This window comes from Panthera uncia, assembly GCF_023721935.1.
Source record: "Panthera uncia isolate 11264 chromosome C1 unlocalized genomic scaffold, Puncia_PCG_1.0 HiC_scaffold_4, whole genome shotgun sequence".
Taxonomy (NCBI): domain Eukaryota; kingdom Metazoa; phylum Chordata; class Mammalia; order Carnivora; family Felidae; genus Panthera; species Panthera uncia.
In genome coordinates, this window is record NW_026057585.1 from 21,772,000 (window position 1) to 21,796,709 (window position 24,710).

The following is a 24,710-nucleotide window of genomic DNA, read 5'->3' on the forward strand; positions in this document are numbered from 1 at the left end:
AAGGATGGCAGCTTGGACTGTGGGCAGTCAGGCTTCTGGGAAGTAGGTCTAATAGAGGGTCACTTGGTCATCAGAGACCAGTGCTGCCCCAGGGTTACAGAAGAGATGGCAGCCTAGAACTGGGACACTGAAAAGTAGGGCAGAGCAGGGCCGAATAGAGGAGGCAAAGACGTGGTGAGGCCTCATGTGAAGGCACATGAGTGAGACAGGGCAGGCTGGTCAGAATAAGCAAGTCCGGGGGACCGAGAGACAGAACAGGGTGGTGAGATGAGGCTCCAGGCCACACAGTCTACAATGCTAAGGCTTGGCAGCCCACATCAGGATCACCAACAGCTCAGATCAGGATCCCTTCACAGCAGGCAGTAATCAGAGCTCAGAAACCAGTTCTGAGCAGAGTCTAACAACAGATATGGGGTAATAGAATTAAGAGAGCCTTAGTGTAGAACCAAACTTTGGACCTTACAGCTGCGAGTGCAGAAGTGATCTGCAGATCGTTCATTCTGGTATTCATGCATTCATTAACAATAATGTAAATCAACAGTAGCAACAACATGACCCCTTACATTTGTGTAAAGCTCTGTCATCCACAGGATGGCTCACAATAATCATGCAAGGTGGTTATAATCACTTAGAGATGATAAAACCCAGGCTCAGAAAAATTAGATTTGCTCACAGTCCTGCAGCCAGACAGTAGCACAGCTTAGAATAGAGCCTGTTCCTGGTGTTTTCAACCTTTGTAAAGTACATTGCAGTAAATAAAGAAAAGGGCAACAAGTGTGAAGATAATGAGAAGGGCTCTTCTAACCTCAGGAAGTTTACAGTCCAGTCAAGGATCCATGCTCTTGTGGAAGTAACTAACATTTCAAAAACTCCTTCCAGGACTAGGAGAGTGCCCGAGATTTAGGAGGCACTCAGTCACTGTTTAATGTATTAATGAATATCTAGAGAAGTGTTGTGGTACCCTACTGAAGAGAAGAATCAGTTTGGACTTAGGCCATAGAGAAGGCTTCTCTGAGAACATGGCATTTTAGCTATTCACTGACAGGATGCTTCCTTGAGAGGCAGGTGTGTTTGGATTTGGTTGGAAAGGGCAGAAAACTAATATTTATTGAGGTAGATTTAGATTCAGACATTACCTGGGTTTGGGTCCTGGATCTCCTACTAATTTGTATAACACAGGACCAGTTGCTTGACCTCATTGATTCTCAGCTTTCTTTTAGTAGGTGCTCATGGTATAAAAGCTAGTGCTTTTGCACATGGTAATTTTGGGAGAAGCTAATTTAATTTTCACAACAGTTCTATCATTTTGCATTATTATCATGCTTTTGCAAAAAGAAGAAACTGAGATTCAAAAAACCTTAAGTGATTTGCATTAAAGTTACGTAATTTGAAACCAGAAAGTCTTCCTGGTTCCAAAACCCATTCTTTAAAAAAAATTTTTTTTAATATTCATTTTTGAGAGAGACAGACAGAGCATGAGCAGGAGAGGGGCAGAGAGAAAGAGAGAGAGACAGACAGAATTCAAAGCAGGCCCCAGGCTCCAAGCTGTCAGCACAGATCCCAAAGCAGGGCTCAAACTCATCAGCTGTGAGATCATGACTTGAGCAGAAGTCCGACATTTAACCAACTGAGCCACCCAGGCACCCCTAAAACCCATTCTTTTTCTACCACCCTCCAGTGACATGCAAGTGATGTATTGGGGGGATCATGGGGGAGTTTTTCTTCCCTTTAGTCCTTTTGATTATGTAAGGAGTTTGTAGAAGGAAAGAGTTAGGAACAAGTGAAAAGAGCAATAATTTATGTGTAATTGGAACAAGTTTGAATACAACAATGAACCATCACTGATTGAGAAAAGGATGCTTAGGGGATGAGATAAAAATTCCATATGAACATCAAGTAGCTGAGATGCCAACTGAAAATGTAGCATTGTAAAGTAACATGAGGTAGTTCTAAAAATATAAACATATTCAACTAGTGAATCAAGATAATATTGGATTGAAATAAACAAGCAGAAAAATGTATGTCTTGTGGGTGTTTTGAATTAGAGAAAAGAGCTAGACCAGTAAGCACGTTAAATAGGAAGGAGATGAAAGGAAACTGTTTTTTTCATATCTCCTTTTTTAAATTCTGCTTTTCCCAAATTATTTTTTTGAGTTTATTTTATTATTTATTTTGGGGAGGTGGGGGAGAGAGAGAGAGAGAGAGAGAGAGAATCCCAAGCAGGTCTGTGCTGTCAGCACAGAGCCCAGTGAGGGGCTCCATCTCATGAACCATGAGATCATGACCTGAGCCGAAATCAGGAATCAGGCACTTTACCAACTGATCCACCCAGATGCCCCTCAAGTTATTCTTAATTAATGTAGGATCCCAGATAAACAGAAATGATGAAAATGTAAATGTGAGGGTTGTGGATTCTCAAAGTACGATAAAAGAGAAAGCTGTCATACTACTGGATATGTGATATGAATAAAGATTTTTTAATATATTAAAGTATTAGCAAAACCATACAAATTGTCTGTATATGAATGTGTGGAATGGTAAGGAAACACTGACACTGAGGCATGGCCATAATGTCAGGTACACAAGTGTCCCAGTCAGATCCTACATTTGTCATAGCTAACACCATTCATTCAGATGGCAGCTATTTTGTTTGTGATTCAACCAGTCCAAGCCTCTTTTCATTTTTCCCATACCTCTCTCTCTTCCTCCCACTCTCTCCTTTCCTTCCTTCCTTCCTTCCTTCCTCCCTCCCTCCCTCCCTCCCTCCCTCCCTCCCTTCCTTCCTTCCTCCCTTCCTTCCTTCCTTCCTTCCTTCCTTCCTTCCTTCCTCTCTTCAGCAAACCTTTACTGTCTGTCTCTCTGTGCCAGGAAATAAGAGTCAGGAATTCATAGTTGAGACTTGGGCTTTGTAGACCTTAGAGGAATTTAAACTCATTTCTGCTTTTCTCCTTTTGCTTTTGATAAACAAAAGTTTGGGGCCATCAAAAGATTTTACAACCTTTGTTCAAAGTTATATTTATGACCTATTTTGTAGCTTATAGCATCAGAGGTAGTTTTGATTGAGTTTTGCACAGGCATTTTGAAAGAGCATTCTTGCCCTTCCACTATCCTCTTATCATTTGTTATTTTTGGTTACTGGTTTGTAAGACTGATTTACAGGTACTTTCCAAAAGCTTCATCTGTTACAGTAAATGTATACACTATATTGATGTCAATGTTCTGTAAGAGCTCTCTCTATGCAGAAAACAATTCCCTATCAGATGATTAGCCATCCCTTCCTTGGCAAATTATCTGCAAGTATTAGCCACTATTTATAGGGAAACTAACCTGATTAAAAACATACTAGGAAGAAGGTATGCTTAAATAATGTCAAGATGAGGAACTAGATAAAGGAAGGAATTGGTTCACTTAGAACAGTTTATTGAGGGGCACCAGGGTGGCTCAGTCGGTTAAGCATCCGACTTTGGCTCAGGTCATGATCTCACAGCTTGTGAGTCCAAGCCCCACATCAGGCTCTGTGCTGACAGCTCAGAGCCTGGAGCCTCTTCAGATTCTTTGTCTTTCTCTCTCTCTCTACCCCTCCCTGCTCACATTCTGTCTCTCTCTGTCTCTCAAAAATAAATAAACATTAAAAAAAGTTTTAAAAAAGAACAGTTTATTGAACTTGCTGCATTTAAATAGCTGGGTCTATAAAAAGGTTACTTAAGAATCCTAGTTGATCAGCAAAAAATCATGGGCAAGAAAAACCAAATTGTAAATATATTAGCACATGTTCATAGAAAGAATGGTAACATTGCTTTCAGAAAGGAAGGTAGAAAAAATAAAGGATACAAATTTTGTGAGTTGATTCCTTTGATTTGTTTGTTTTAATTAGAATACATAGGAATAATGGATAGTAAATGGGTTGTTGCAGATGTGATTGACATGTCAGAGCTGGATCTAATCTAGGAACATGATAAACAACAGGGCAGTTTCATTAAAATACCCATACAACAACTAGAGTTTCACATGTATTTATTTAATCCATCGACAAATGTATGCTCGGTTGTTTAGTGGAACCTGTGTCATAGACCATTTTATCTTTTAAAGGTTAAGACACTGTAATAAAGAAACATGATAGAAAGTTTTCTAAAAGCTCTGCTCATATTTAATTTTATATTTCTACTTTACAAGATCAATTAGATATGTATGGTAAGTAAAAGTTTAAAAATCTGTACCCATGATGCCTGTGTAGCTCTTCCCTCTGCTCTGGTTCCTCTGAAAACCCAGGATTTGGTGAGCCATCTGCAATAATGATGGGCCAAGGGATATTAAAGTAGAACTTAGCTCCATAGTATCCAATAGAAATATAATGCAAACCATATTTTAAGTTTTATAGGAGCCACAATTTTAAATATTAAAAATTAAAAATAGTTGAAATTAATTTTAATAATATATATTACTTAACCTTATATATCCAAACTATTCAAAGGTAACCAATATAACAATTTACCAATAAATTATTTCCCATGGCTCTTTGTACAGTCTTTGAATCCAGTGCGTATTTTATACTTACTGCACATCTCAAATTGTACCAGCCATTTTTTGAGTGATCAGTAGCCAAGTGCTCAATGCTAGTGTCAACCATATTCACAGGGTACAAATATAGCCTTTTTTGCCCCTGTTATTTTAGAGAAACTTAGTCATTTCCTAGTCTACTTTTTCCTCTAAGTGAGGGGAAAACTGTTGGACTGATATGCATCATTTTGATCTGTCCTTGAGAAGACACACCTGAAGAGATTTTTGAAGGTGTTTTCTCAAATTAACAAACACTTGGTTTACTGTAACTATTTACAATATGATTTTTAAAACACCATTTTGTTCTTTTTAATATTTTTCATGTTTATTTATTTACTTTGAGAGAGACAGAGAGAGAGAGCACGAGCAGGGGAGGGGCAGACAGAGAGGGGGAGAGAGAATCCCAAGCAGGATCTGCACTGTCAGCACAGAGCCTGATAGGGGGCTCAAACCCACAAACTGTGAGATCATGATCTGAGCCGAAATCAGAAGTCGTATGCTTAACTGACTGAGCCACCCAGGCACCCAAAACACCATTTTAAATAAAATACTTTTTTTTTCAAGGTTAGGAAAGAGAGGGGGATATGAAAATATTAGAATACCTTTGAAACTTAAACTTGGAACAGGGCATTTTACAGATTTCCTTTCCATATTGTCTAGCTATGGGAGGGAAATATTCATGGCTGTGGTGGATTCTTCCCCATTGACTCTTCCTTTTGCTAACTCTTTGTATATGTTAAAGAAGCTGTGGGGAAAGGTTATTCATGGGACCTGTTAGGCATTCTTGTTTTTGTTTTTTTTTTAAATAATAGGATTATGTCTTATCTTCAGCATGAATAGTGGCAGCAAGTGCCTTAAAGACTGCAGTCCTATCATAGTCATATATACCTACCTACTTTCCCTCCTTTCTCCCTCCCTCCCTTCCCTCCTTCCCTTTTTTCTTCTTTCCTTCACTCCTCATTCATTCACACAACTCTTAGTGGATATCTGTTATATGCTAGGCAACTTGCTAGACGTGGAGGTTAAACAATAGAAAGGATCTCACAAATGCAGTGGGAAAATTGTGTAGGAAAGTGACAGACGTTAACATATGATGTCCATCACTGTCCTCAAGAAGACATATTATTTATTCTTTGTTGGTGTGGTAGAGCTTGGGCCCAGGTGTCTTAGAAATAGGGAAGCATTCCTCTCTTCCTTCATTTTATGAAAGATATTGATTATGTTCATGTTCTTGGGTTCCAGCCAATCTTTTTTCCAAGAAAATACAAGAGAAGCTTATGTCTGTGTTTGTGTTCAGTTACCAGAGGCATCAGATCAGATTAGGTACACATCCGGAGAACTTAACACTTTACTATTTGACATTATGCATGGGCTGTGTTTGTGCTTTTATTTCAAGCATTGTCACCAAAATATCATTGTTGACAACTTTATTCGTACTGCAAATATTGGCACTGAAATACTGCTGCAACCTTGAATGCATCTGTGTTCATGGATCAGTGCTTCTCTCCGCTTCCTGTACATTTCCAAGTACATGAATCACACGCCATGATTTTTGTTAATGGATGAGGATAGGGCAGAATCTGTTTTCTTCTGGTACCAATTTACAAGTGTTCCCTCTTGCGTGGATGCCCTTTGCAAAGGTGAGATTGGATACGAAAACCTATTACCATGTATCAGGTAAGGCAGAGACCCACTGTGTAACCCAATGGGATAGATTAAGTCAGGAAGAGCTGGAGCATAGAAATTGAGGAATGGACACAGAAGGGTAGACTTCCTTCGAAGGTGCTTTGGGCATCTTCTCCTGCCACAGAACATGGCCGATGGAAGGAAGAGCTACAGAAGACAGGTATTCTGGGAAAGTGTGTCAGGGAGGCCAGTGGGGAGTAGTAGCATGGTATTGGACACAACACAGGTCCGGGAATGTAGGAGCCAGTGGGTGTTAGGAAAATCTGTTGCCGCTGTATGGAGTTAAGCAAAAGAACTCCAATGCCTGGAAGACAGATGGGAACAGGTAGTCTCATCCTTAGAGGGACTAGGGGTGTTGACTAGGTGACCAAAACAGAGCCTCAGGAACAGAGATCAGCTAGTGGAAACCAGGCCCAAAGTAGGAATTGTATTTCTACTTCCACCTGAATCAGCAACAGAGATTTGATACTGAATCACAGACCTTGGGCTATAGTTGTGTCAATCCCTCCTGCCTAAGGTCAGGGTTTTCAGAGATCAGGTAGATCTGAGCTTAGTTTGGGGACAAAAGGGATAGAAGTATTTAAGTGACTCTGGCTTTGTGAAGGGGGTGATGCAGAGCTGACAGTGAAGTGGGATGACACACCTGTAATATGTGTCAGAGCCCTACCTGCTACTCACCGAATTGATTTCATTATTTCAGTTGAACCCACTGTCAGGTCTTTTAAGGTTGAACTGTTTGGGGAATTGCTGCACTGATTCAACTAACAAGATTTTCTGAAAGGCAAAGGAAACATGAAAAAGTTTTATGCTTTCATCACTGTTAAGCCTTGTCTTGGAGGTCACCAACCAACAACCTTCTTGCTTGGACATTCACTTCTTCCACTTCTTTGAAACACCGAAGCCCTGTTCAAGGATCACCTTCCCACCCTTCCTTGAAATTGTCTCCTCTCCTGGGCTAGTTGATGTGATCATTTTCTTCCATCTCGCTGACACTCCTGCTCTATGTCCTTCGTTTGCTTCTCTTTTCCATTCTCCAGTTGTAGCAGATCTCAAAATATATCCTTAAGCCTTTCTTTCCTTCTGCTCTCCTCTCCTCATTATTGGCATGTGTCCCTTTGCTTTTCCACTGCTGTAAGCCCGGATCATGACCTGGAAGGATTACTGCAATAGTGACTTACCAGACTTCTCCCCCTCTTGCTAGTCTCCTCTGCTTCTGGATTGATTTTCCCAAAGCAGAGGTCTGGTCATACCTCTCCCCTGCCCAGAAATTGCATAGCCTCCCACTGTGGACAAAATGAAGTACTACCTTCTCACTTGGATCTCAAGAAATTTACATAACTGTTCCATGATAATCACCCACCAGTCCTCATATCTAGTCTACACTCAAGCCAAATTGGCCGTTTACTGTTTCTCAAGGACATCCTATACTTTTCCTCCTCCAAGGCTTTATTTATGTCTCCTTTGGTCTGTAATTGTGTCAACCATGTGTCCTGGTTTGCCTAGGTCAGTCCCGGTTTATTCCTGTTGTTTTGATATCAATATTACTAAGCTTTCATTTCACATTCCAAAGTGTAATAGTTGGGATGATAAATTATATTGTCATGCTACCTGTAAAGCTCTTTTTCCTGTTCCTTCTCTCAGTCTTATTCCCCAGTCTGCACTCAAATATATTTAAGTTTGCTTGTGAAACATAGCTCTATCCCTTTAAGTTGTGTGCCATATCAATAACATCCACTTCCATGAGATTTTCCTTCTACTCTCTACCCTACCGTCTTCAAGATCAAGGCCATACTCTTTGTATAAATTAGATTGCTTTTTCTATACAACTTAACCGCTTAAACAATAAGGACAATTTATTATGTCACACACAGGGAGTGCCATTAGGATGGCTCAAAAAATGACTAATTCAGTATCTGAACAACACATCAGAGATCCAGATCTCTCTTCTCTTTCCACCCTGACATAATATGTGTCTGCTCTGCTCTTGGCTGGCTCCTCTCATGATTGCACAATGACCACCCTTGTTCTGGAAATCACATGCAACGATGATGATGTCTAGCAGAAGGATAAAAGCAAGAACCCATGTTTGGAGGCACCATTCCTAGCAAAGATCTCCTCATCTTCCTTGAGCACAATTTCAACTCATGCCCAGGCATAAGTTAGTAACAGATGGAGCCACCAGGACTTGACAAATCATTCATCCTTTGAGGCTAAGGATGGCCATGATTCCCTGAAGACTGTGGCTATAATAGAGAAGGTTGATAACTGAACAAAATCAAGACTCTGTGAGGAAGATGGACAGTTAACATTGATTAGACAAACAACAAAGTCTGCTACATGTAGGTTTGGGTTCAATCAATGTTTATTAAATAGGGGTTTGGTTTTCTTTCAGATATGAGGAATTTGAATTCACTTGAATATTCTAATACTGTCATGAATTATAAATACTGATATTAAATAAACATTTAAAATGATCAGCCCCACACGTAACAGGTTCATTTCAATACTATTTTGCTTGAGTTCATATGGAGAGATTATAATTAAGATTTTGAAAGAAAACTTGATTGAGATTTTAATAGCCATCTAAAACTGCCGGCCAGCAAACTGTGCTCAGAATTGCTCATTAAGTAGAATTGTTTCCTGTTGCTTTTTGAGGGAATGTTTTTTCAAGTATTTGAGTCCTGTATTCATTGGACTCCTATCTATATTCATTGAGTCATATTCCTAGGACTCAAATATTCACAGGATTTCAATTACCTGTTACAAATTTACCTTTTGGTACTGAATTGCGGAATTCTCAAAATGTCTGCCAATTGTGAAATGTGAGAAACAGTAGATCAAAAAACTGTGATTTTGAAATGTGCTATGACACTAAGGGGGGCTTGCAAAAAGACTGCTAACGGAGGATCTTCTTTCATGCCCAGGACGGGACTTTCATTCTTCCCACTCAGGGTCTATTCAGGCTCAGCACCTCCCAAGATCCTCTGTGGGAAAGTCAGGTGGAAGCCAAAGTGTTCAGAGCAGTGCTTGTGTACTTTGCACAGTGGTTAGGAGCAGACTGTACAGATGGGGGCTTGCTCTACCTTTTGAAATGTTGTCACCAGGCCACAACACAGATGGTCTCAATGGGGGGACCACAGGAGTCCCAGCACCCCCTGGGCCTACATCAGAAAGAGCCAACACTATTAACATGAAAATATTCCATGCAATAAAGGATCAGAAAGACTCATTTGGTTTCTGAATAAAATAGAACAGAACAGAGGAATACCATTTCTAAACTCTTCATTGGATATTGCTGCTCAGAGTTATGGATCTTGGTGCCCAAGGGTTGGGGCTGGCATTTTATGTTTTCAGCAACACTCTTGCTAACTGCTGAGATGTGATGACTCCAAATATTTTGACAGCCTACAATGGGACTCAATAAAGAAGCAGAATCTAAGATTATGCATGGTTTGGACATTTGAAAAAATTTTCCAAAGGATGAAGGGGCTAGATAAGATTGAATTCCGTCCAAGAGTAAAAGTCAAGGGTTCAGTCTTACCTGAGGGCAGGTTTTTACATGCACATTCAAATACCTGTGTAAGATAATCTGAATCTTGTAAGGAGTGGTAGTGGGAAAATAGCACAGAAGCTGAGTAAGTTATATATGGAACAGATAGTGGACTTCAAAGTCATACTTTCTTCTCCCTTAATAATTCAAATCAACAGGCTTTCACAGCAGTTCTGTAGACTTCTACTAGTCTATTCAGCTTCTGAAAATAAATATTTAATCATTATGCCTTTGAGAAATAATATAAATCTATAACTTTTCTTCAAAATTTTGCCTTTCTTAAAATGAACTTCCTGTTAATGTTATCTGAACATCCCACCAAACTATCCCATCACCAAGCCTTCAAAGTAACATTTTGGGGTAACAGGCTGATTGTAAAAATAAATTGCAGCAGATTGAGGACACATTTGGAAAATTAATATTCCCAGCCCCACTGCACTCTGTCCTCTGTAACTCTGTCCTCCACTTTTGTTTGAATAAATGTTACTGTTTGTTGGACAGTCTTATCTGTAAGCCCTATTTTTTTGGCTATTTTTTTTTTTTTTAAAGAAGAGACTCCTATCTTTGTGCTTTACATAGAAAAGCATATTAGGGGAAATTATATCCATAAGTACAAAAGTTTAGATAAAAAGGCTTTAACTCCTAGACTTTCCTTCCTAAAATAAAGCAAATTAATAAAATAATATCAAGGTTGGCATCGAATGATAAGTAAGTTAATATGTGTTTCATAAAGTGCTTTGGCTGCATTCCTGAAAAAATCTTTGATGATAAATATAATACTAAATGTAGAGTCACACTGCCTGGGTTTGAATCTCAGGTCTGCCAGTTACTACTTATGAGACTGTGGGGAAATTACTTAACCTCTTCATGCCTCAGTTTCCTTACCTGTAAAAAGGAATAATAATACCTACTTCACAGGGTGGTTGTGAGGACCAAATCAAATCAATATACATAAGGTGTTTAGAATAGCACCTGGTCTGTGGTAAGCGCTATATGTCACTTTTAAAAATGACAACAAAGGAAATATGTTAATGAATTTATATAATAAACATGTATCATAAGCTTAAATTAAAGGCATTTGAGATAAATAATAATCTGTTTTCTAAAATGTACTTCCCATTATATATTGGAAGCCCTTAAATTGGCTTGCTTAATAAATTCAGCTGAACCAGAGCTATTAGGGTTTCACATTTAAATTATAATTATACCTTTTCCTAATACACCATGAGCAGTAAGCTGGAAAGTTGCACTCATACCAAAAACAAATGAGACCAGACTGCAAAATGAGTTTATGTTCCAAGATTCATCTCATTCATTTATTTTTGGGTCTCAATCATGCTTTTCTTTGTGCGTTCTCATCAAACATTTTTAATGGCTTAGTAAAATATAAGGATTTCCTATGTAATCAACATTTACTCTTTCTGTGAAAGTGTTTTAAAAATAAAGTCCTTCAAATGTCTAGTCATTTTTTCCAGTAAAAATGAGTGGCCTTAAAAGACATTTGTTCTGGCAATCTGTTTAAAGATGGGAGAAATGAAAGCCAAGAAAACCGGAAGAAGATGGCCTCCAGGGAAAGATCTGTATGATGAATTTGAAATTGCAAGGAATGCTCTCTCTGCTTTCCCAGACAGAGCTGTCACCTCGAAAGCCTAATTTCATGAAAAGGAGTGTTATCGGAGTATCACAGTTTAGTCTATCAGGTGCATATTCCCTTAATGTGGGTAGGGTGCTTGAAGATAACCACTAATAACTCAGTCCTGTTGTACAACAGAAACTTATATTTCAATGCAGAAGAAATCTGAAGCATACAGCAGTATAGATTTTCTGAACTAGCAAAAAAATAAACATTAAAAAAAAGTCAGGGGTGGAGGGTGCGCCTGGATTGCTCTGACTCTTGATTTCAGCTCAGGTCATGATCCCAGGGTTGTGGGATTCAGTCCTGCCAAGGGCTCTGAGCTGAGCTTAGGATTCTTTCTCTCTCTCTCCCTCTACCCTTCTCCCCAGCTCGCTCTCTCTTTCTCTCTCTCTCCTTAAAAAAGAGGGGGTGGTGAAATAGAGATAGAAATACTGTCTGCCACAAGGCAATTATGAAGAGCTACCACACTGGCTCAGGTCCCTTTGGTGGTTCTCCCCGGACTCAGCTGCCAGCAGACACCCCAGGGAAGTCCAGCGGGGCAAAGTATGACTCTTGTGTGCTGTAGGAAAGGAATGTTATTCTTGGATTGGAAAGGTCAGGTAAATCCCACTGTTGTTCCCTAGCCACTTTGTGCTGCACTTAAATGCCTTTTTATTTCCCACTTGTGACACTGTTTAGAATAATACTTTTCTCTCTTGTGTGACTTAATACTTGTCTTCTTTTGTATGAGCTATTATTTTCTCCTCTTCCTAATAACCAGAGAAATGGTGAATTAGTTTGTCATCACTTTATAAAGTTAGCCTTCTTCAGCTTTCCTTTTTCTGAAGAGCCCAAATGCTTTCATTTAGTTATCATAAATAACTATACTAATCTTTCCTACATGTGAATTTCTCTCCTCTGAAAAGGAAGACTTGCTTTTACTTACTCTCCTTAGTGTTTCTGGGATACTAGCTTCACCAAATATTTAGGATTGTCCCTAGAACAAAGATTTCTAAGATCAAATGAGTTTGGGAAACACTGGGCAGTAAAGTTAACAGTTTTCTTTAACAGATTGTCATGCTTTTGGTCATATGGGAAAGCTGATTGGGAGAAAATTACCATCTTAAATGCAGAAGCTCACACAAGAAGGCTTAGACTGCCAGACCTTTCTTAAAATAAAGCAAAATAAAAAAAAATACATTGTAATGTCAAGTTTAACTCCACAACTAGACTACATGGAGTTGAATCCTGACTTTATAACTTATTAGCTGAATGACCTTAGTTAAGTCATGTAAACTCTCTGTGCCTTAGTGTCCTCATCTGTAAAATGAAGACAGTAAAATAATGCTGTCAGGGGGCAGCCAGAAATTATGAATCTTAATGTGCTAATATGCACTGTGAATCTCTGAGGAGGATTAGAATTTGTAGCTTTTAGCTGATTTTTTTTTTTTTTTTTTGGACCAGGAGTATCTCCTCTCCCCCCAAATCCATTTAACGTCCTGCTGCAAATAGTTTTAGAAGCACTGACATAGGGACATCTAATTATTGCTTGTGCTTCAAAGGCTTATTTCTGAAAACTCTATTATCTCAAATTCCCAAAGAATATTTGAATTTTATCATGTTTTTTTATTGTTGATAAAGAACAGGGGAAATTAATTTGAATGTGCATTTTAGAAGAGCTAGAAAGCAAGCCAATAAGCTGTATACTAGTTTTCATTAATTATGAATGTCATTTTGAGGAATGACAGATACATCATAACAGTACTGGCCTACCTTAGATTTGTGAACATGAAGAATTTGATGTTCTATATTAAATTTTTTAAAACTGCAAGTATGCAAAGTGACTTTGAATTATAGTGTTCTCATAATTCATTTTTCTTTTTTTTTTTAATTTTTTTAATGTTTCTTTTTGAGAGAAAGAGACAGAGCATGAGTGCAGGAGGGGCAGAGAGAGAAGGAGACACAGAATCTGAAGCAGGGCCCAGGCTCTGACCTTCAGCACAGAGCCTAATGCGGGGCTCAAACTCAGGAACCACGAGATCATGACCTGAGCCAAAGTGGGATGCTCAACTGACTGAGCCACCCAGGTGCCCCAGTTCATTTTTCTTATAGCTCATGTTCACTACATTTATGTAAATGGTTGGGCAAATATAAAGATCGAGTACAATTTAATTAACTAGCAAAGGAGTTTTTTATTGGTTTGCACAAACTTCTCATCATTAAAAATAAAGAACGTGCATAGTGTAAATCTGTGTCTTGTCATTAGACCAACCATGCTTCCTTTTTCTGTATGATCATGCTACTTCCCCCCTCACCCCCAGCCACATGTACACACACGCATGCAGTACAAAATTAGTGTCAGGACTTTCACATTATCCCAACATGTCAAACTACTCTATTATCCTATTCCAAGCATCACAGATTTCCTTACCACGAACACTAAGCCATCACAGATCTGAGTTGGCTAGAACATTCAGGATCATCTAATAACAGCTAAAATTTGCAGAGTTCTTATTCTATCTGTGCTAGCTCCTGTTCTAAAAATTTTATAACAATTCTATTATTGAAGTCTTACAACAGCCCATGGTGGCATTATTTCTATTATCTTCATTTTATAGATGAAGACACTGAGGCAATGGTTCATACTATCCTACTGTGGAGAGACAGGTGCTTGGAGCAAAAACACTCCAGGTGGTCCTTCTCCATGGTGGGCTCCAGCCAAGTCCTCGGGCTTGGGGGGCTTTTAATATTGACCACACTGCCTAGATGGGGTTGAAGAAGACTGGATCCCTTTCTGTAAGATTATTCCAGAAAGGAACCCTAAATTTGGCCACTTGCATACTCAGTCCTCAGTCAGTACTTACTTTTCTTATCTCCTGCCTTCTTTAGTCATTCATCAGTGTAGTGAGTGTGTCTGTACTGGCAGATGTGCAGTGAGCTTCTCTGACACCCCCAGCATTTCAGCCATGGTGAGAAGTGCACGATTTGGCATGGTGAGAAGTAAGCCAGAGGACGAGCATGTGCTGGGGCGCTGAGCAGCGAGTGGCTTGTCAGGACACTTCATCTCTCCATGTCTCACTTAAAACATGTGGAAAGTCAGAACTTCGGGTTTTTTTTTTTTTTTTAATTTTAGGTTTCATTTAACCTTGCCTTCTATAACCCCACCCTTCACTACAATGCCTAGAACAGCTCTTTGCACCCTACAAATATATAATAATTATTTGTTCAAATAAATATCTAGAAATTCCTTTAAAAATATCCCTGAAAAATGTAACACATGTGGTAATCAGGACTTTTAGAGCCCTTGAAGTATCCAGTAGAGAGCTTATTAAAACACAAATGGCTGGACCCCACACCCAAGGCTTCTGAGATGGTAGGTCTGCGGGGAAGCCTGCAAGTCTGCATTTCTTTCAAGTTCCCAGGTGCTGCTGATGCTGCTGGTCTGGGGACCTCACTGGAAAACCACTGCCTATAGAGCATTCTTAAAATTGACATGTACCTATCCTCTGGCTTCACAAGTTAAAAATGATTTAATAAGCTTGTCCCACACAGTGGTGGGGATAACAGCTTTGTGTGTTTCTTATCCTACGGGATAAGTTCTCCCATTTGATAGGTTGCCTATCATGTATATAAAATATACTATGTATATTTTAGCAGGAGTCTCCTGAAGACTGCAAACCTTAATTCAAGAGAACAAATCCAGTTCCTGGCCTCATTTCCTTCTCTGTAAGCTGCCTTTTGACCCACTGCTTCACTAAAGCCCCCAGAATGTGGGGGCCTTCTGGTTGCCACATGTCTGCAGTCTTAACCACCTCCACTACCATGTACAGATTAAGAGCATGGGTTCAGAAGATGAACTGCCTTGGGTTCAGATGCTAGCTGTTCACTCCACACCCAGTCCTCGATAGTTTACTTTATCTAGGCCTGATTTTCTTCATCTGTAGCTGGATTTTAATAACAATACCTACCTTATAGGGTTGTTTTAAAGATTAAATAGGTAAGTATTTGCAAAGTACTTAGAACAATCCCTAATACCTAGTAAATGCCATGTAAATTAGTTTCCTTTTCAATCTTTTTTCTTCCCAGCTTTATAGAGATATAATGATATATTGCATAATGTTAAGGTGTACAATGTGCTGATTTGATAGATTTATGTATTACTTCAAAATATTAACACCATAGCATTAGGTAACACCTCTGTCCTCTCACATAATTACCATTTGTGTGTATGTGTGGTAAGAACATTTAAGATCTACTCTTTTACCAACATTCAAGTATACAATTCAGTGTTATTAGCTGTAATCACCATGCTGTACATTAGATCCTCCAGAACTTGTTAATCTCGTAACTGGAAGTTTGTGCCCTTTGGCCAGTATCTTTCTACTCCTCCCCTAACCCCCACCCCTGGTAACCACCATTCTGCTCACTGTTTTTATGAGTTTGACTCTTTTTTTTTTTTTTTTTTAGATTCCACATATAAGTGATACTATGCAATATAGGTCCTTCTGGCCCTCTGATTTATTTATTTAGCATAATGCCCTCAAGGTTCATCCAGGTTGTAGCAAACAGCAGGATTTTATTCATTCTCATGGCTGAATAATTTTCCATCGTATACACCACATATTCTTTATCCATTTATCCATAGACAGACACTTAGGTTGTTTCCATCTTAGCTATTATGAATAATGCTGCACTAAACATTGGAGTGCAGATATCTCTTTGAAATCCTGATTTCAGTTCCTTTAGATACATACCCAGAAGCAGGATTGCTGGCTTATGTGGTAGTTCTGGTTTTAATGTTTTAAGCTATTTTCCATAGGGGCTGTACCAATTTACATTCCCACCAACAAGGGTTCCCTTTGCTCCACACCCTCACCAACACATATTATTTCTTATATTTTTTTCCTTTATTTATTTTGAGAGAGAGAGAAAGCGAGTGGGGGAGGGACATAGAGAAAGGGAATGAGAGAGAGCATCCTAAGCAAGTTCTGCGAAGCTCAATGTGGGGCTTATCACCGGGCTTAAACCCACAAAACCCCGAGATTGTGACAAGAGTCAGATGCTTAACCAACTGAGCCACCCAGGTGCACCTATCTCTTGTCTTTTTGATGATAGCCGTTCTAACAGGTGTTAAGGTGATTATCTCATTGTGGTTTTAATTTAATTTCCCTGATGATTAGTGATTTGAACACCTTTTCATATACCTGTTGACCATTTGTAGGTCTTCTTTGGAAAACAGTCTATTTGATTCCTTTGTCCATTTTCAATCATTTTTTGTTTAGTTTGTTATTGAGTTGTATGAGTTCTTTATATATTTTGGATTTTAACCCCTTATCAGACACATGATTTGCATAGATTTTCTCCCATTTGATATGTTCCCTTTTCATTTTGTTAGCCTATTGGTTTTTTGTTTTTGCCATGCAGAAGCTTTAAGTTAGCTTTTATTCATGATTTCTCTCACAGTTGCATACCACCTCAACTATCACTTACCTTTTCTTTAAATCAATCCACTTTACCAACAAATTGTAAAAGAAAATATATCATTACCATAAATGAAATACCAATATCAATTTAGAAATAGAAACTAACCATAAAATGAACATACTGAAAACCAGTGTTTTTCAATTCTAGCCAGTTATAATTTTCAATGAAAACTGAGCCTGAGATTCGCTCCTTCTTTATTAAAAAAAAAAAAAAAAAAAAAAAAAAAAAAGACATTAGCAAGTTCTCACTGCTGTTAACAAGTAAACCCCCAAATCTCACTGTTGTCACACCTTAGAGTTTATCTTTCACTCATGTAATAGTCCACTGTAGGGCTACTGATTGAGGCACTTAGACTCCTTCCATCTTATGTCACCAACAACCCCTGGACCCAGAGAAGTCCCTGCTTCCAGCCAGCAGATGGGGAGAGAACATGGAGAAGATACACATGATTTTTCCTTTTTGATCTGAAGCTGACATACACCATTGATCCTAATGTTCCTTTGGTAGAAGTCACCCAGCACCAAGCTTGCAGAGAATGCTGGTCCGGACTAGGTAGCCACTTCCCAACAGCAACTTTATCATATGAAAGTAAGAACACAAGTTTTTGTGGTCAAATTATGAAATATATGTACTTATAGAAAAACATAACCATAGTTTCTTACCTACTGGTAAGGATTGTGCAACTATTATATCAGTAACTATATTACTTCTTCAGTAATTCTGAATTCAACTATATTAAAACATTGGATCATGAGTAACTTGTTCTGTGAGCGTTCCACAAGACAAGCAAACATTTCTAATAAATTTTAACTTGATAAATGAGCTATGTCTTGCAATACAAGTAGTAAGGGACGCCATGATCACAACTGAGCCAATGGTTCTTGAAATCCACTTTGATATATGAGTGCTTTGATTTATAAGCATGTTTCTGGAACAAATTATGCACACAAACCAAGGTTTTACTATAATTCTCCTCTCTCCTAACCTCAATTCCATTCAGAAACTATATTTCAAGAAGTTAGCAGCTACCTTAGCAAGAGTTTGGGAATCCATATACACACTAGAGAAACCTTAAATTCTCTGCATCATAACACAAATTTAAAGAGATAGTACCCAGTGTAGCTTTTTTTTTAGCGATTATTTATTTTTGAGAAAGAGAGAGAGAGAGGGAGGCAGAGCACGAGTAGGGGAGGGGCAGAGACAGAAGGAGACACAGAATATGAAGCAGGCTCCAGGCTCTATCAGCACAGAGCCTGACATGGGACACGAACCCACAAACTGTGAGATCATGACCTGAGCCAAAGTCGGATGCTTAACTGACTGAGCCACCCAGGTGCGCCCCCCCCCCCGGGGGTAGCTTTTTACCTCTTGGTATGGCTTAGAACTTTCCTTGGCTAGCTTGAAATTGGTGTTGGGAAATGAGATCTCTCTTTACATGTGCCTGTGTAATAACCAAGAATGCATAATGTGTTTGATAGGAACCTAAATATAAATTCAATGCCTTCTTACATTTTAAAATTTAAGTGTGTCCCATGACTATACTTTTATGGATAAAGTTGCTTTTCAGATACTATTTCACATATAGATACTATTTCTCACCTGAAATATGAGACATGCCACGTACCATCACACTGATTGCATGGACTCTATACTGCTGCATTACATCTAAAATGTTCTGGTACCAATTTCAAACCAATGATGCACGGGTATCTTTGAATTATCACCAGTTGAAAGAGAGAGGAATTTCTAATTGTGGTTTTATAAATGAAAACGTAAAGCTATTTGGAGTTTGGCATTTTTTTTTTTAATGTTTATTTATTTTTGAGACAGAGAGAGACAGAGCATGAATGGGGGAGGGGCAGAGAGAGAGGGAGACACAGAATCGGAAGCAGGCTCCAGGCTCTGAGACATCAGCCCAGAGCCTGACGCGGGGCTCGAACTCACGAACTGTGAGATCGTGACCTGGGCTGAAGTCGGATGCTCCACTGACTGAGCCACCCAGGCGCCCCTGGAGTTTGGCATTTGATGAAAGTCTACAGTGATTTCATCTCCCTACAAAAAACCTACTTCAGTATTTTGTCATTAAGGAATGTAGATAACAGAAGGTCAGCCTCTGGGAATTGAGATATGAGAGCAATGTTATGTTTATAAACATTTGTATTTGAGGATTTATGATTTGCTTCTGCATTTTTGTAGGTTGCTATTCATCAGCAAGATGAGGCTTTTTACTCACTGCCAAGCAGGGTAATAGATAAGATATCGGGCCACATACCAGTTCTCTCCTCAAAGATGGGATGAACATGTGGATGGGTCAGTTAGAAAGAGGGTGTGTGTACATCCTGCTTCGTAAGTGAAGTAGGACTCAAGTGACTCCAGGTTAAGAACTCCTTCTTGATAATGGTGAAAAAATAACCAAACCACCAGTCTTTGATTCCACATAAGAACGAAGGGTATGCGGAGGAAACATGAAGAAATTTCATTGAAAACGGAATCTCAAAAAAATAACAGAAAAGTTAGAAAGGGTAGCAAAAAGCTCCTTTGGAATTTGTTGGAAGTTTGGTAGGTATGTCAAAAGGATGAGGAAAGTCTTTTTCTAAACTCAATTCGTTTATATCTGGAGACCCCAGGATTCTAGAGGTCCTTATGAGGTGCTTTGTGCCCCAACATATCCCCTTAAAACTATAGAAATGCTAGGGATGGGGTAGAGTTCCAGGGTGTGACCTAGAATGGGGACGGGGGCTAAGCTTGCTTAACCTGGAAAAATTGGAAGAAATGCTTACAAGTTTCTGGGCAGAGGCTGTGGCCAAGATAGCTCTGAACTTGGATTCAGATTCTGGCTGTGCCAGTAACTGTGTGATTCAAGCATGTTTAACTTCTCTATTTATTTCTCTCTGGATATGTGTTCTTATCTATAATATGGGCAGATCGAACTGGATTTCATTCATTCATTCCTACAGCCATTCACATTAATTGCCAGTCACCGTGCTTTAATACAAAAGTATAAAAATAAACATTATACAGTCCCTGCTTCTGAGAAGCTGTCAGTTGAGTGGAAGAGACAGATGTTACTGATAATTATAAAATCATGTGAAAAGTACCATAATAAATGTACAAAGTGCTACTGGAACACACAGAAGGAGGGATGGGTTGTACCAGGAATAGACATAAAGTTGCAAGAGAGAAGGCAATATTTAAATTATTGCCTTGCCTAACAAGGTATACTAAGCCATAGACCAAGTATAAAAGCCTGAATGTATGGAAATGCCTGGTATGTTGGGGGAATTTAAATGTTTAGCTATGGCTAGAACATGCCATGTGTGGAGGCTGTAAGAGTTGCAGAAGCTGAAAAAGTGGGTTTAGGCTCAGCTGTAAACAATATTTTATGACAATTCCTGTTATTCCTTTGGCTGTGAAGACACACTGAAAATTTTAAATAGGAAATTTGGATTGCACAAATTTGTTTTCAGTACATCAGTCTGGCAATAGATGGCTTGAAGACCACAGAAAAATGGAAGCACAGAGGTGAGTTCTGAGGATGCTATTAATGCAGGAAAGAAGTGATAAGGGACTGAATTTTAAAGTGGCAATAGTGATAAAAATGGACATATTCAAAATATAATTGAGATACAGAAGCAACAGGATTTAGCAACTGATGGAGAGAGGCAAATGAGGGGGGACATGGGTGTCAGCATGGTGTGTAATGGTATGAGGGTTTTAGCCTGAGTGTCCCACTGAAGGACTATGGGTTAATTGAGATGGTGACACGGAGAGGCAGGAGGTTCAGGATGGGAGAGATTAATTTCATTTGGATGGGAAGGTTTCAAGAACTTCAGTATGCAGATCTGAGCATGTTGAGATATTGCCGTTTGAATAAGTAGTTGGAGACCTGCTGTCCTTGTCTGGAGGTCAAGGAAAAGAGAAATATCTAGGATTCCTTGGAGTGTCAGGGGTTAGGAATACCTTAGGTGGAATAAAGTCCTCCAAGGAGGGCTTCTGACAGGACAAGAGAAAAAGAACCAAAATAAAATACCAGGGAACATAGAATTTAGGTTTGTAATTTACTGATGAGACCTTTTGCCCTCAAGGCAGACTCAGTCTTCTCTAGCTTCTGTCCAGGCCATGTTGAGAGCTACTAGGAGGGGCTACCTTCATGCCTCTTCTAACACTGCCTTCCTGGTTAGGCTTGTGTCTAAATCCTCTTCATCTATCAGGTAACATCTGTCCACCCTTTCTTTAAGAGTGATCAGGATTATGGGGCACCTGGGTGGCTCAGTCTGTTGGGCGTCCGACTTCAGCTCAGGTCACAATCTCGTGGTCCGTGAGTTCGAGCCCTGCGTCGGGCTGTGGGCTGATGGCTGAGAGCCTGGAGCCTTCTTCTGATTCTGTGTCTCCCTCTCTCTCTGCCCCTCCCCCGTTCATGCTCTGTCTCTCTCTGTCTCAAAAATAAATAAACGTTAAAAAAAATTAAAAAAAAAAAGAGTGATCAGGATTACACCTGCCTTTCTTTGATGGTATGTTAATTTGAATTCTCCTAGAAGCAGGCCCCACCGGTGATGAGATGCACAAGAGATTTGTCAGGGGAAACACCTATAGAAGATAAAGGTTTGGGGAGAGGTAGGCCAGAGAAGGCTGGGAGAGCCTTCAGACTATGATGGAGGTGTGACCCCTGTGAAAGAAAGCGGGGGTGGGGGGGAGGAGAATTGGGTGGCAAGCACCTCAGAATACAGCACGGTTTCAGGAAAGACTTGGCCAGGCTGATAGGCAGTTTTCAAACCAAAATTGCCAACTGGAGGTATCCCACATCTGAGGAATAGGCTTTCCTGCATACCTCCACCACGCCTACTTAGCCATTTGCTAGGAGGAGCCTGCAGGAAGTGCGGCCATAGTGGAGCAGCAGCCGGGCCCCTGTGCTGGAAAGCCTCCCTGCAGTAGGAGAATCTGAGTGGCACATTTCACTACCACCTCACATGCCCTCAGTGACTCAGTAACATTTCTTCCTAAATGTGCTACTGGTGGTTATTGTCCAAATTAGTTAAAACTCAGGCTTGTATTAATTATTTCATTTGTGTCCACCCAAGTAGATTATAATGCTTTCTTTAAATAGCAGTGAGAAGCACTAAGTTTTTACCTCAGAAGTCATCTAAGTATTCATTCTAAAAAAACTTGTTTTCTTTTCATTACATGAATTTGTCTGATAGTAGTAAACAGTGGGAGCTTTGACTAAGGAAATTGGCATGGGGGGAGGTTAAGAGAGAATATGATCTGGATGAGGAGTTCCACAGGTATCATAAGGAAGGGGGCAGAGCTAGAGCACGTGAAGTAGACACACCCACTGGAGGAAAGCAGACACTGGGGTCTAGGCACCTCCGTTTGATGAAATGAAGTCCTTGTAGGCACACAGAACATAGTATCCAGAGAACATGGTGGAAGGGGCTAGTCTAGAGCAAGAACTATCATGGGGTGAAGTCCAGCAAGATGTGATGGATAAGAATTGGAGTAGACATCACTGCAACTCCTTTTTTTTTTTTTTTTTTTTTTTTTTTGAGAACTGTGCTTTCTACCCACAGAGGCAGTTTTCATACACCGTGACACATCTTCTTAACTTTGGTTAATTGTTTGAGAAGAAACACCCATCCCAAGCTGACTCCCTTCTTAGAATTTGGAGTTGGGGTTCAGTAAATCTAATTAGTTGAACTTTCCCTAAACTGAGCTGATACGTTCAAAACAGGGCTCTTGGAAACCATTGGGGCCATCATATATGCTAGGAAGTAAGGAGAACTGGCTTGCAGAAAGAATGAGTCAGGCACTGAGAGAAGAGCTGAGGTAAGAGGCAGTGTGACTCCAGAGACAGGGAGGGAGGCTAGGAGAATAGTTGCCTGGACTCCTGAGGAATTTCCATTCCTGGACCTAATGCTGAGCCCCATCCCTTGAGTTCTGAGATAACCTTCCAACCCTAGAGTAAATTCTCAGTTTTGCTTAATCCAGTTTGAAAGAGTTTCTTTTAGTAGCAGCCAAACAATATTGACTGAGACAGCATTTTGGCAGATATGCTGAAGACACAAATAGGAAATTCCGAAGTGCACGATGTGCTGACATGCAACCAGGCAAGGGGTTAGCATTAGGAAAACTGGGAAGTGTAGCCCTGGGAGGAGGGGCCCAGACAAGGCAGCTGTTCGTCCAGTAGGAACCTGGTGACCAAACGAGTTATCAAGTCAGGGCCTGAGCATGAAGGATCTGATCATAGGAAGGAACTAAGGTGTAGGGTAGAGCCTTCATCACAGCACTGAGGCAGAAGTTGGTTATTGGGAATCAGGCAAAAGGTCAGAGGCTAACTGAGACTTTCTGATCTAATGAGGATGAAATTTATGCATGCATTTAGTAAGAATTATTGGGTATCTATTACATTCTAGGGAGTTTCGTGTATTAACAGACCTCGTTGGAGGGGGTCAGTGTACTAGGGGGTAGAGCCAGCCTGCGGTGGAGACCCCACTGATACCTGCTGTGAGGAGAGACATCTGAGAGGACAGAATCCAGCAGGGAGCTGGGCAGCACATGATGTGGAGTAGATGATAGGTTCTTAAAGTCTGGAGTATTCTAGGGCAAAACACACCTGGAAGAAGGTGAAACTGAAAACTCAGAAAGTAACTTCTTTCAAAGGGCAGCAGAGGAGTGATTCAGAAAGGAAGATAAGAAGATGTCAGGCACACAGCTAGTCTATTTGTCAGTTTCTCCTAGGACTCTGGTGGCAGCTAAGGAACCCATAGAAAATACCTCTTGTGCCTCTTTAGGCCGGATGAACCATTTCATCACACACCTGCTCTACTTTACCAAAGTTAAAAATTTTGGAATTTGGGAGGCTATAAACTCCAGCCTTTTTCCTAATTCAATCCAGGCTTACCAGATAAGCAAGACTAGATTCCTTTAATATAATTCAGCTCAATCCCTGATTTAACCTTGAACCCTGACCTCCTTGGAAGAAGAGATATAGTAAGAAAACAGGAAAAGTTAGAAGAAAAATTAAGAAATGCTTTATAAGTACTTATATTGGGGTAGAATTAGGTCCAACATCTAATCTCCTATGACTTCCTTCTTTATCTCTCACCTGTAATTTTGAATATTTTGTAATTACAGATATTACTTTTCATCAAGACCTCAAAAGCATTTCTCCAGAAGATATCAGGGACTCCTCATATAGTACCTTTACTTACCCCAGACAAGATGTACTGAAAACTAACCTTGACAATAACAAATGAAGGAACATACAAATGGCTCCAGTTTCTTTTCTCTTAATCACATTTCTAGTGTTGTTGACCATAGTGTTAAGTAGAGTCAAGGGGCCCCTGGGTGACTCAGTGTCTGACTCTTGATTTCTGCTCAAGTCATGGTCTCACAGTTGGTGGAATCAAGTCCTGCATCGGGCTCTGTGCTGACAGCGTGGAGCCTACTTGGGATTCTCTCTCTACCTCTGTCTCTCTCTGCTCCTCCCCTGCTCATATGTGCATGCTCTCTAACACACACACACACACACACAGAGCATCAAAAGATCTGGAGCTGAGTCAGCAATTTCTGCTTAGCTTCTGATTGGCCTGATGGGGTGCAAATTATTTAACATCCCTAAGCCTTCATTTCCTCATCCATAAAATGGAGTAATAACACAGGCTTTAATACCTTTCTGGGTGATTTTACAGGCCACTGCAAATGGTATAAACACCAATGGAAAATAGGCAGCTTCTTTAATAAATTAGCAGGTCCTTTAATAAATCAGCATTGTAGAGCAAAGAATCTGTACCAGCACCCAATTTTTCTCCTTACTGGCTC

General features: G+C 39.8%; 1 protein-coding gene across 1 annotated transcript in view; it reads left to right on the top strand.

The window, feature by feature from the left end:
• The window catches only part of PLPPR5 (phospholipid phosphatase related 5), a 123,337-nt gene that overhangs the window by 15,368 nt on the left and 83,259 nt on the right, over positions 1-24,710 (top strand). The window lies entirely within an intron of this gene.